Below are 11,886 nucleotides of genomic sequence, written 5' to 3'. Positions count from 1 at the left end.
GTGTCAAAATTAGCTTCTTACTCCACGAATAAATTTTTGGCCATGTTGGGATTTCAACTCACAATACCCAATCCATAAATGGGGTCACAGTCTTAGCAGACCAGTGTGTGGCAAATTGAGCTTCCAGGAAGTTCTGAGGACCTGTGATCAAGCCACAGTAGTGCCCAATATATAGATAGACAGAAAGATATATATATAGAAAGATAGATAGTTGGATAGATAGATAGATAGATAGATAGATAGATGTGTATATATATGTATATATATACATATATATATGTGAGTGTATGTGTATATATGCATATATATATACAGAGAGGGAATGTGAAGATATTATATATATATATGTATATATATATATATAAAACCAATTATTAGTGATTACATTATCCCTCCATTTCATGAAGTATTATGGTTGAATACTTACAAAATCTGTAATTAAAAATTAGTCAATATCCTTCCATTAGGTGCTAGAATGGAAGATATAAATCCAGTAATTTGTGTGTGGCATTCTAAAATAGAATCAAGAATTAACTGCAAATTATTACTTTTATAACATTCCATTACCATTCACATGAATAGGAATGAGTTTTTCAGATTCTCCCTTCATTTGTGGGGGGCAGTCCTAGCATTCAAACTCCAGGCCTGGGTAGTTTACTTCGAATACAAACCATTAGAATGGCACTGTGAATACTTCAGCTTGTCACGGTTAAAAAAAGAACAGGAAGAAAAGAAAGCCAGGTGTCAGCGGCTTCTGCCTATAATCCTAGCTCCTCAGGAGGCTGAGATGTAGAGAATGCCAGTTGGAATTCAGCTGGGGCAGGAAAGTTCCTGACACTCTTATTTCTAAGAGACCACAGGAAAAAAATACACACATGGGTGGGGCTGTGGCTCAAGGGCAGAGCACTACCCTTGAGCAAAAGGAGCTCAGGGACAGTGCCTAGGCACATAGTTCAATCCTGGACCTGACCAAAAAAAAAAAAAAAAAGAAGGCAGAATTCTGTGTCTCTGTGTATAGATGGATGGTGTATGGATGATGGGCATTCAGCAGGTTGCCCATGCCCAGCCCCCAAACCTGGGTAAGCTGGGACAAGCACTGAGACAATACTAAGTCTGAGCTGGCAGCTTGAACAAAGCATATTTCTCTGCCATTTAAGTACTGAAACCCCAAAGGCTTTGCCTGGGCTTGTTTGTGCAACAGGTGCATTATGTTGTGGGTGAGGTGTCCCATCAGGACACCTAGAAGCCAGCCACTGCATCCAGGAAGACCACACTTCCTAGGCTGTAGGAGTTGTCCAAGGTTCTTGCTACATATTCTAGATCCCTCTGTAGGATGTGGGGCCTGGTGCCTATCACTCATTCATCATTAATGATTGTCAAGTCTCAGGCTGGTCCCAAATCCTGGGAAAGATAGGAAATAGCCAGTGATTTCTGTGCCGAAAGGGGTTAGCCAATAAGTCCCACCCTCATAGCTCCTGTTAAAGTGAGCCTTGGGCTGGGGATGTGGCTTAGTGGTAGAATACTTACCTAGATTGCACGAAGTCCTGGATTCGATTCCTTAGTACCACAGAAAAAGAAAAAGCCGAGAGTGGTACTGTGACTTAAGTGATAGAGTGCGAGCCTTGAGCAAAAGAAGCTCAGGAACATGCTCAGACTTTGAGATTAAGCCCCAGGACTGGCAAAACGGGACCCTGGTGAGATATTTCTTCTGGGACTCAGAGGAGGGTCGAGGTTAGAAGTAAGAGGTCAGGTGCTGATGGCTCACCCCTGTAATCTTAGCTACTCAAGAGGCTGAGATCTGAGGATCAAAATTACAAGCAGGAAAGACTATAATGAGACACTTTTCTCCAATTAAACACCACAAATGCCAGAAGTAGATCTGTGGTTCAAGTACTGGAGTGCTAGCCTTGAGCACAAAAGCTCAGGGATACTGTCAAGGTGATGAATTCAAACCCCCAGACTGGCACAAACACAGAAACCAAGATAGAGCATTTGCCAGTTGGCCTGCACAAGTTCCATCTCTAGAAACTCAATATTTAAAAAAAGAGAGAGAAGGGAAGGAAAGAGTTGCTTCAGGAGGTGATATAACCAGTGCCAAAATTCCACAGCAGTTCTAAGATATAGAAAAGGACAGAGAGGCTCAGGCAGAAGGTACAGCATGAGGTATGGTGTAGAGCCGGTGGTGTGGGTGGAATGAAGGTTCTTTGACTTCAGACAAGTCTGGAAGGAGATTCAAGGCTGGGTCAAGGTTTGTACTTGAGTCACAGGTAGGGCAGAGGGTGGGGACCCAGAATGGGGCCCAGGGGGAAGATTAGCTTGGCTTTTCACCATGGACCCCAGCCATTTCCAGTGGCTGGAAGCATATTTTTCACAGCTCCTGACCCTCAGAGGCCTCCTTTGCATGGAGGAGTCCGGGCAAATGCAGGGAAGAACTCTTTCTTAAGAAAAGTTTCTATCAACCAGTGGCTCAACCCCTGTAAATCCTAGCTATTCAGGAGACAGAGATAAGATATCATGGGTCAAATCCAACTCAGAGGAAGAAAGTTAGTGAGACTCTTTTCTTGCCAATGAACTACCAAAAGACAGAAATGGAAATGTGGCTCAAGTGGTAAAGTGCCAGCCTTTAGAAAAAGTTAAGAAACCAGGGCTCAAACTCTGAGTTCAAGCCCCAGTACAATCACAGAAAAAAATAAAGAAAAGCTTTAAGAAGCTCCTAGCCCACTGTGGTGAAAAGCTAGATCAGCTAAGAGCATGTGGTTCATGCATGTCCTCCTAGATCCTCAGGAAGCTGAGATCAGAAGATTGTGGTTCAAAGCCAGCCCTGGCAAGAAAGTCCAGGAGACTCTGATCTCCAAGGAATTACCAGAAATCAGGAAGAGGTGCTGTGGATCAAGTGGTAAGCTGAAGAACTGAGCTACAGTGCCCAGGCCCAGAGTTTGAGCCCCTTGACAAACACCTGCTTGGAGCTCACTCTGTGGCTCTAGGCAGAGTGCTTTTCAATGGGCCTCTGAGGGTCGAGTCTCCCAATGTCTAGGTGTCTTCAGAGCAGTCTCTTTTGTGGCCTTTGTGTATGGAACAGGCCACAGTATCGAGAAGGGTCCCGCCTTGGGGCATGGAGGTCATCAGCCCGCTCATCAGAATGGCATCAGTCATGGGTGCAGTGTGCATCTGAACAGTAAACCGACATTTTAGACCATGGTTCTGGGCCCGGAGGACCAGGAGCTGCAAGATGGCACAGCAGGTAATGCCCACTCATGCGGGTATCAAAAGTTTGTGACTCTGTCAGGCACACCTTGGGCAGGTGTTGAGGTGGGCTCATGAAAGACTTGTAGGCTCAGGTATCCACAGCTGGCTGGCTGATGCTTGTAGCAGTCGCTATCCCAGGAGTCCCAGGGCTCAGAGCCCTGCTTTCCTCTCCACTTCTTGGGGACAGATGAAGGTCTGCAATCTTGGAGTGACTACAAAGGAGCATTCATAGTGTCCTTCCCTTGGTCCTGTGGCCCTGTGCACAGATGGAGGGGCAGATTCCATGGAACTTACTGCCATGGCCCATACCCACTCAGGCCAAGAAGGACTTAGGGAGAAAGCACTTGATCTAATTTGAGAGTTTACTATGACTATGACTATGCCTCAGGACTGCCCCCCAGTTCTAGCTCAGTTCATGTGTGTGTGTGTGTGTGTGTGTGTGTGTGTGTGTGTGTGTGTGTGTTTGTGTGTGGTGTGTGTGTGTGTGTCTTTGTATGTGTGTCTGTGTGTGTGTGAGCATGTGCGTTGTGCACGCACACCCATGCATCTTGGTGCTAGGGCTTGACCTCAAGGCCTGGGCTCTGTCCCTCAGTTTTTTCGTTCAAGGCTACCAGTCTACTACTTGAGACACAGCTTTTCTTTCAGCTTTTGGGTGTATATTTGCAGAAGAGAGTCTCACACACTTTTCTAGCTGGACTGGCTCTGAATGGTAATCCTCACATCTCAGCCTCCTGAGGAGCTATGAATAGGACATCATCAGCTATTAGCATCCGGCCACACTTTCCTTCTTGGCTAAAACAGAGTACCTCTCTCCAAGCCGAGTACCCATCTGCAGCTACCCCTCCTAACCCAGGCTTCAGAGGAAACATTCCCTTCCCTGAGGAGAAAGAAATAGGATCAATTTTGAGCTTTATGTTCTCCACACAGTCAGGGGCTGCTGGGAGCTGATGTGGTGGTCAGAAGATCTAGGCCAGGGCAAGCAGACAATGTGTTAGAACAGAAGAGAGTATGAGAAGACATCTTTGTAGCTGGATGCCAGTGGCTCATGTCTATAATTCTAGCTACTCAAGAGTGACACCTGAGGATCAATCAAGATTCAAAGCTAGCCTGGGTAGACTCTTCTCTCCAATGAATCAATAAAAAGCTGGGAAGCAGAGATACCCTAGTTCAAGTGGTACAGCAACAACCTTGTGCAAACAAGCTAAAGGATACCACCTAGGCTCTGAGTTCAAGCCCTGGTAAACACAAACACACACACACACACACTTACATGTGCATGTACACACACATACACACGGTAACATCCTTAGCAGTTGCCAATGGCTCATACCAGCAACCCCAGCTACTCAGAGGCTGAGCTCTTAAGATGGCAGCTTGAAGCCAGCCCAGGCAGGAAAGTTCACGAGACTCTTCTCTCCGCTAAACGACTAAAAAGGATGAAAGGTTAGCTGTGGCTCAAGTGGTAGAGTGTTAGCTCAGGGACAGTGCCTAGGCCCTGAGTTCCAGATCTGAGATGTTTTTCTTAATAGACACCCTTTGCCATCCCCATCCCCACAGGCCATATATCCAGATTTTGGTTATCCTAGGTCTCACTTCCACTCCTGCCACTTCCACAGTACTGCCACAAAAGGCTGGTGTGTGGCCAACACTGGATTAAGAAATCAACATACACAAGGGGGGCATAGCCAGGTCATGGCTAATGCCCCAGAACATTGAGGTATTGGCCATACCAGTCTCTCATCCCCCAGTTCCCTAGCCCTGGAATCTAAAGTCTGTGTCTGTGTGTTCTGGGCATCCAGAATTGTCTAGAAGGACCTAGAGAGGTCCAGCTGGGGCCAGAAGATAGACTTTCCTGTGGTAAGGTACATTGACATTTCCTAGACACCAACAGATACTTCCAAGCCACCTTGGCCTCACCTTCCATGTAGCTCTGGAAGATCCTTGGTTGGGCGGCCTTCAGTCAGCTTTCATGCTTGAGTTGTCCAGAGCCACAGGCAACCACCCTTCCCCCACTCCACTACCAGCCTTCAGGAAGGGACATGCAGCCAGAGGCCCAGCTGAGGAAAACGACAGGACATCACATGACTGAGCCCCTGCCCTTCCCCCCACCCTGTGTCAGGGGAGAACCTATGCCACCTGCCCTGCTAACCGAGAATCCCCTGGAGGTGGCCAGAAACATGGACGACTGGATTTGGGCCCCAAAGAAAAGCTGAAATTTGCAGGTCTCTGGCAATTTAAGACTTATTATAGACCCTGATAAGGGGCTAAATGCAAGGTTGCTGTGCAGGAGGGGCACCATGTGAGGTCAGAAAGAGGCAAACAGGCACCAATGAAGGGGACAGACAAAGACGATGTAAAAATACACACACACACACACACACACACACACACACACATCACATGTGTAGCCCAAGGCCTCAGCAGTCCCTGAGCACCTGAATACCCCAACCCTTGAGAAGATGGCACTACCATCCTCAGACCAACTATAGACAAAACTCAGAGCTTCTCACATGTCTGGAATGTCTCCTGGCACAGCATGCCATTTCCTACTGCACACACCGCTATGTAGAAAACTCAGCTACCTTATTTTTGGTTGTTGGTCATGGGGTTTGAACTTTGGGCTTGTGCGCAGTCCCTCAGCTCTTCAGTTGAAGGTGCATGCTCTACCACTGGAGCCACAGCGCCACTTGCAGTTTTCTGGTAGTTCACTGGAGAAAAAGTCTCACAGATTTTCCTGCCCGAGCTGGCTTTGAAACTGGATCCTCAGAGCTCAGATTCCTGAGTAACGAGGATGAAAGTTGTGAGCCACTGGCAATGCCTGGCTTCAGCCACCTTCTCACACCCAGGGGAAACCCACCTTCAGGCCACAAACCACATGCAGCCCTTCCCTTCAGACTTTAACACCAGCATACAAAACCATTCTTCCATGGATGGGGAGAATATAATTGACACTACCCTCCCACCCCTATTCCCATTCGCCCACTCCCTGCTTAAGAAAGGCCACGACCTCTGGAGTTCTTGGTAAGGCAAAGCCCACCATGCTGTAACTTCACCCTTGGGCAAAACTGGGGAGTTCTTAGAAATATCTGTACCCTGAGGCCAGCACCTGGTCTCCCAACCACAGCAACCCCTCTCCTTAACCATCTCTTGTAGGCAAGGAGTGTCTTTCTTTCTTGGATTTTTTGTTTTTGGTTTTTTTTTTTTTTTGGTTGAGGGGCTTAAACTCAGGGCTTGGGTACTGTCCCTGATGATGATTTTTGCTCAAGGCCAGTGCTTGAACCATGGTGCCACTTCTGGTTGGAGATTGGAAATGAGACTCCCCTGGGACGTTCCTGCCTGTGTTGGGGAAACAAGATACTCCCGAGTAGCCAGGATGATAGGCATGAGCCATCAGAGCATGGTTTATGGTGTCTCATTCTTTAGAATTTCCAACTAGTCCTCCTCTAGACACTCCAACCTAGTCACTCCTCTAGATCCCTTAGGGACAGCAAAGGGAGGCTCAGAATCTGGGTAGGGCCATAGGCATTAAAGTGCCCCTTCCACATCACTACCCCTCTCTAACCTCCCAACCGCCTCCTCTGGAAGGCATGGCCATCTGGGGCAGATCAGACCCACTAGGATATCTGGGGCCTGCCCTGTATCCCATTGCGCCACTCAAATGGTATCTGAGGATTTCTGGGGCCAGCTGCTCCATGTCCTGGTGGAAGATGTTGGGTGGTTTGCTGATAACTGGGTCCAGGAGATGCCAGGGAAGTAGTGTCCAGCTTCCCTTTGTCAAAGAAGGCGACACATAAAATGGATGGATCTACTAAGAGCTACAGGGCATAGCCATCCACCTGTCACCAAGGACCCTTGGAGTGCTGTTTTATGTTGACAGTCCTGGGGCTTGACCTCAGGGCTTAGGTGTTGTACCCAAGCTTCTTTTGCTCCAGGCCAATGCTCTTCCACCTGAGCCATGGTGCCACTTCCAGCTTTTTCTGTGTATGTGGGATCTAGGAATTGAACCCAGGGTTTCCTGTGCGCTAGGCAAGCCCACTACTGCTAAGACACAATCCCAACCCTGGATAGCTGTTCTTCTGTAACCACTTGGGCGTGTCTCAAGACAGTCCTGCACATCTGTACTGAGTTTCTCAGCAGCAGCTCTGGCTGGAAGTGAACATGCTCCTCTATGTTGTCCTTTATGTACAGCATCTTTGCTCTGTGTGCTTCCTGTCAGATACTCCTTGTTAAGCAAGGCCCCTTTTCAAGTGCTGCTTCTAAGAATCCTTCTCCAATCACCCTGGCAGAGTGGGGTCTTCTCTGCTCTGCAGTCACACTCTCCCTTCCTGCTGGAGTGGGTTGAAAGCACATGAAGGGGAAGGCCTGGTTTCCACCACCCAATTTTTGAAGGCTCTGATACACTAACCAGGGACCAATGCTGTATCACACTCCATGAGAGGGCACTAGAGGCCCAGGCAGTCTGGGGGCAACAAGATGGGTCCATTACTTTGTGTGGGCTTGAACTGAGGATCTGGGAGCTGCGTCACTGAGGTTTTGTACTCAAGGCTGGTGCTTTACCACTTAAGCCATAGCTCCACTTCTGACTTTTTGGTGGTTCCATGGAGAGAAGCGTCTCACCAGCTTTCCAGCTTATGGCTGGCTTCAATCTTTGATCCTCAGATATCTGCCTCCCAAGTAGCCAGGATGTCAGCTGTGAGCCTGAGCCAGAGGTGATGGGCACCAGAGCCTTTCTTTTGAGCTTCTGTTTATCTCATGTCAACTAGCAAGCCCTAGTTAAAATACTTAGTTACAGGAAATCAAGTTCCTCTCCTAGGTCAGTTAATCCAAGGAGATGAAGTGTCTTTGGAAAAGGCTAGTCTGAGTTGGCCTGGGTGAGTATGGGTGTATATGTGTGTGTGTGTGTGTGTGTGTGTGTGTGTGTGTGTGTGTGTGTGTATAAGTTTCAGGGATACCTACCCTATTTCTCCGGTGCCTCATCCTCCCAGTGATGAGTACATCCAGGATCCCCACCCCAAGGAAGGCGGGTAGGGGAGGGTACATAAGGTCACATTGAGTAGAATGATATGAATTCTATCCTGCAACTGAAGCCTGGAAAGATAATGGAGAGGAGAAGTTTAGAAGAACATCAAGAGAAGCCCATTACCTTTGGATACAAGTACCAGAGAGAAGACTGAATCCATCCTTTTTGGTAGTAAGGTTACAGATGCCCACTATTCATTTATTTCATTATTTTTTGTGAGTCCTAGGGCTTGGATTCAGGGCCTGAATGTCATTCCTGAGCTTCTTTTACTCAAGGCTGAGGCTCTAACACTTGAGCCACAGCACCAAATCTGGCTTTTGTGTGTGTGGGGGGGGGGGTGGTTGTTGGTTTATGGGAGATAAGAATCTCACAGACTCTCCTGCCTGGACTGGCTTTGAGTCACGTCCATCAGACCTCAGCCTCCCCAATAGCCAGGATGATGTGCAGGAACCACTGGCACCTGACCACCACCATCCATTTATAATCCCCTAGGGCCAGTGCTGGACCACCTGCACTGCACCCCCTTGTTGTGAGTGGGCAGCAGACATGGGTGGGTTTGATACTTCAACAGCCTACATACCTTTGAGCATTGTTCCAGGTCAGTCTGATGGTGGCTTCCTCGTCATACACAGCAAAGACTTGGCTCTGTCACAAGAAGAAATGTCCCCCAGAAGGTGTCAGTTATGGGGTCTTTCCTCTTCACACCGCCCCCACTCCCCAAAATGACATCCCAGCAAAGCGATGTAGACATAGAGTGAATTCATTTTCTTACAACCAGGGTCTGGCCAGAAAGGTAGCAGTGGGGAATCCAATCCAGACCAGCCTGAACATATATTGAGACTCTATCTTGGAAATACCCAAGACAGAAAGTCTTGGCTCACATGTTAGAAGACCTGGCTGGCAAGTCTAAAGCCTTGAATTCAAACAGTAATATACCAAAAAGAATCAGAGGCCCTAGTGCCAAAGGCTCATGCCAATAATCCTAGTACTCAGGAGGCTGAGATCTGAAGATCACAGGTCAACATTTAAAATAGGGTTGGCCTCGCCCATCAAACATCATGATAAGACCCAAAGTCTGAACCATGAGAGTGCACTCCATATTAACAGGGCTCTCATCCTTACTAAGTGCTGGCCATGCTCTCTGTCCCCCTGGGAATCCACCTCTGCAGGCCTTACCACCAGGTCCTCCCAAGCTCCTTCTGCCACCAACCATGCCCAAGGGAGTATGCCACACCTATTCCAGTGGAGTCTGCTTAGCATGGAACATCTGCTATCAGATCTGAGAGTGGGGCTTCAAAGAGGCCTACGTCCTGGAAAGTCTGGCAAGCCCCTGGGAAAGATGTGTTCCTGTTCCTGTTTCTCTTTTCTTTGCTGCATAGGAGTGCCCATTATTCTTTTACTGTTCCTGCTGCTTGCTCTACTTACTCATGCTCAGCATTCTCTTATTCAGGGCTCTTTCTTGGAAGTGATAATGACTCCAACATCCGATGAGTGTCCTGAGAATATGACTAATCCACCAGATTTAAGTGATACGCTGAAAGCCCCTCTTATGGAGGCTATTAAACAAGTCATAAGTGAAAATAAAAGCATTGGGGGTTTTATGACTTCACTTCAGCAGAAGGAATTGTTTGTAAGAGATTTACAAGAAGCTGTAGGCATGGCTAGAGCAGAAAGAGTGCATGGCTTTGGAGACTTCCCTTTAATCCTGAAGAATCTACAGTAGATAAGAAAGAGGTAGAGGGATATTTAGACCAAAAACTAAATAAGATTCCTAAAAGATTGGTGGATGGAAGATGGCAGTGGCATATTAGGGGATGCTGGTGGGATCCTGCCTTATCAAGAGGGCCTCAAAGACTTCCCCCAGATCCATAGCCTTTTACAGGTGTGTATGATAAGGATAGCAACCGTTGGGAAAATTACTTAGGAGAAATAATTTCCTATTACTCTCTTCCATTTACTGAGAGACTTGCTAGATCTAGGACTCCTTGATGCTTACTATCAAAAAGAATAAGGAAGATCTTATGAGACAGTTAAGGCCTCTATGGAGAAGAGTAAACGATTATGTGAAAGGGTTACAGAGAAGACACTATGAGCCTGAATTTGATGTATGGCCAGATTTAGCTATCCATACTGAATATCATGATTTTTGGCCACAAATTGGGGACTTTCTAAAGAATGGCAAAGAAGCACAATTGCTTAGAAAAGATTTGAAATGTATAAAGTACAAAACTAAGCAGAAGTAAAAATAAAATACTAGAGTTTATGCCTTTCTCTCTAACACCTTGCCCATATGCTCTGGTTAATGGTTAATAGGTGATAAGCATCTCAAAACCGGTTAACTTTGCTATTCGTATGGGGTTGATGAGGTAAAGCCTGGAACAAGTGCCTATCATCATAGCTCATCATCCAAGAACAAGATCAGGCGACCAGCTGGTGACCACCCAAAGCCTTGCAACAAGATTGTGTAACCGTTTGCCCTTTCTCATGGAGCCTTTTTTCTATAAAAGCTTGTCATCCTCTGCAACAAATCGCACTCAGCATTCACTCCTCATGTGTGTGAGTTGTCTGTTTGCCACCTCCCTACCTGTTCCAGTTAACCCTACTAGGTGTCCTCCGCCATCCCAACAGAGCCAGTCCGTGGCACGAGTAGACATCTCCAGGGCACATAGATCACTTGGTCTTATAATTTAAGTGCTGAGTCCCCATTAAGCATCTCACCCTTCCAGGTCCCCAGACCTCAGCCACAAAGCCCATGTACCCCCAAAGAAAGCACGCCGAAGTTACCAAAGTGTCCAGTGCTCTTTGTTACAGCCCACTTCTACACTCACATACACACACACACACACACACACACAACCTGCAGGGGTGGTTCATGTTTGCCTTCCTTGCTACTCAGGAGGCTGAGGTTTGAAGAACAGGGTTCAAAGCCACCCCATGCCCATTCTGGAAAGAATGTGAAGCTCTTATCTACAGTGAACCACCAAAAAGCCAGAGGTGGAGCTATGGCTCAAGTGTCAGAGCAATAGCTTTGAGCACAGAAGCTCAGGAACAGCACCTAGACCCTGAGTTCAAGGCCCAGGTCTTCTATCAGCAAACACACACAGACACAGACATATACACAGACACAGACAAAGAAACAGACACAGACACACACACAGACACACACACAGACACACACACACACACGCGCGCACACACACACACACACACACACACACACACATACACACACGGACAGCCCAAGGCTTCAGCAGTCCCTGAGAACAGAACCATGGACTGTCTCCATTAGGATCACATCCTACCCTCAAGAAGGTGGCACTACCGACATTAGACCCTCTATAGATAAACCAGTAAGCCTCTCACATATCTGGAATGTCTCATAGTCCAACATGGCAGTTCCTACTGTCCACACTGCTATGCAGAAAACTTAGCCCCCCCCCTTTGGTCATGGGGTTCAAACTCTCGGCCAGGGCGCTGTCCCACCGCTCTTCAGCTGAAGGTGAGCAATATCCCACTTGCACCACAGCGCCAAATCCTGTTCTCTGGTGGTCCATTGGACATCAAGTCTCACAGACTTTTCTTCCCAAGCTGGCTTCGAACCACGGTCTTCACATCTCAGT

Source organism: Dipodomys spectabilis, unplaced genomic scaffold, assembly GCF_019054845.1.
Source record: "Dipodomys spectabilis isolate Male_0828 unplaced genomic scaffold, ASM1905484v1 ptg000558l, whole genome shotgun sequence".
Taxonomy (NCBI): Eukaryota; Metazoa; Chordata; class Mammalia; order Rodentia; family Heteromyidae; genus Dipodomys; species Dipodomys spectabilis.
The sequence above is the reverse complement of the archived record's forward strand: the minus strand, read 5'-3'. Positions refer to the sequence as shown.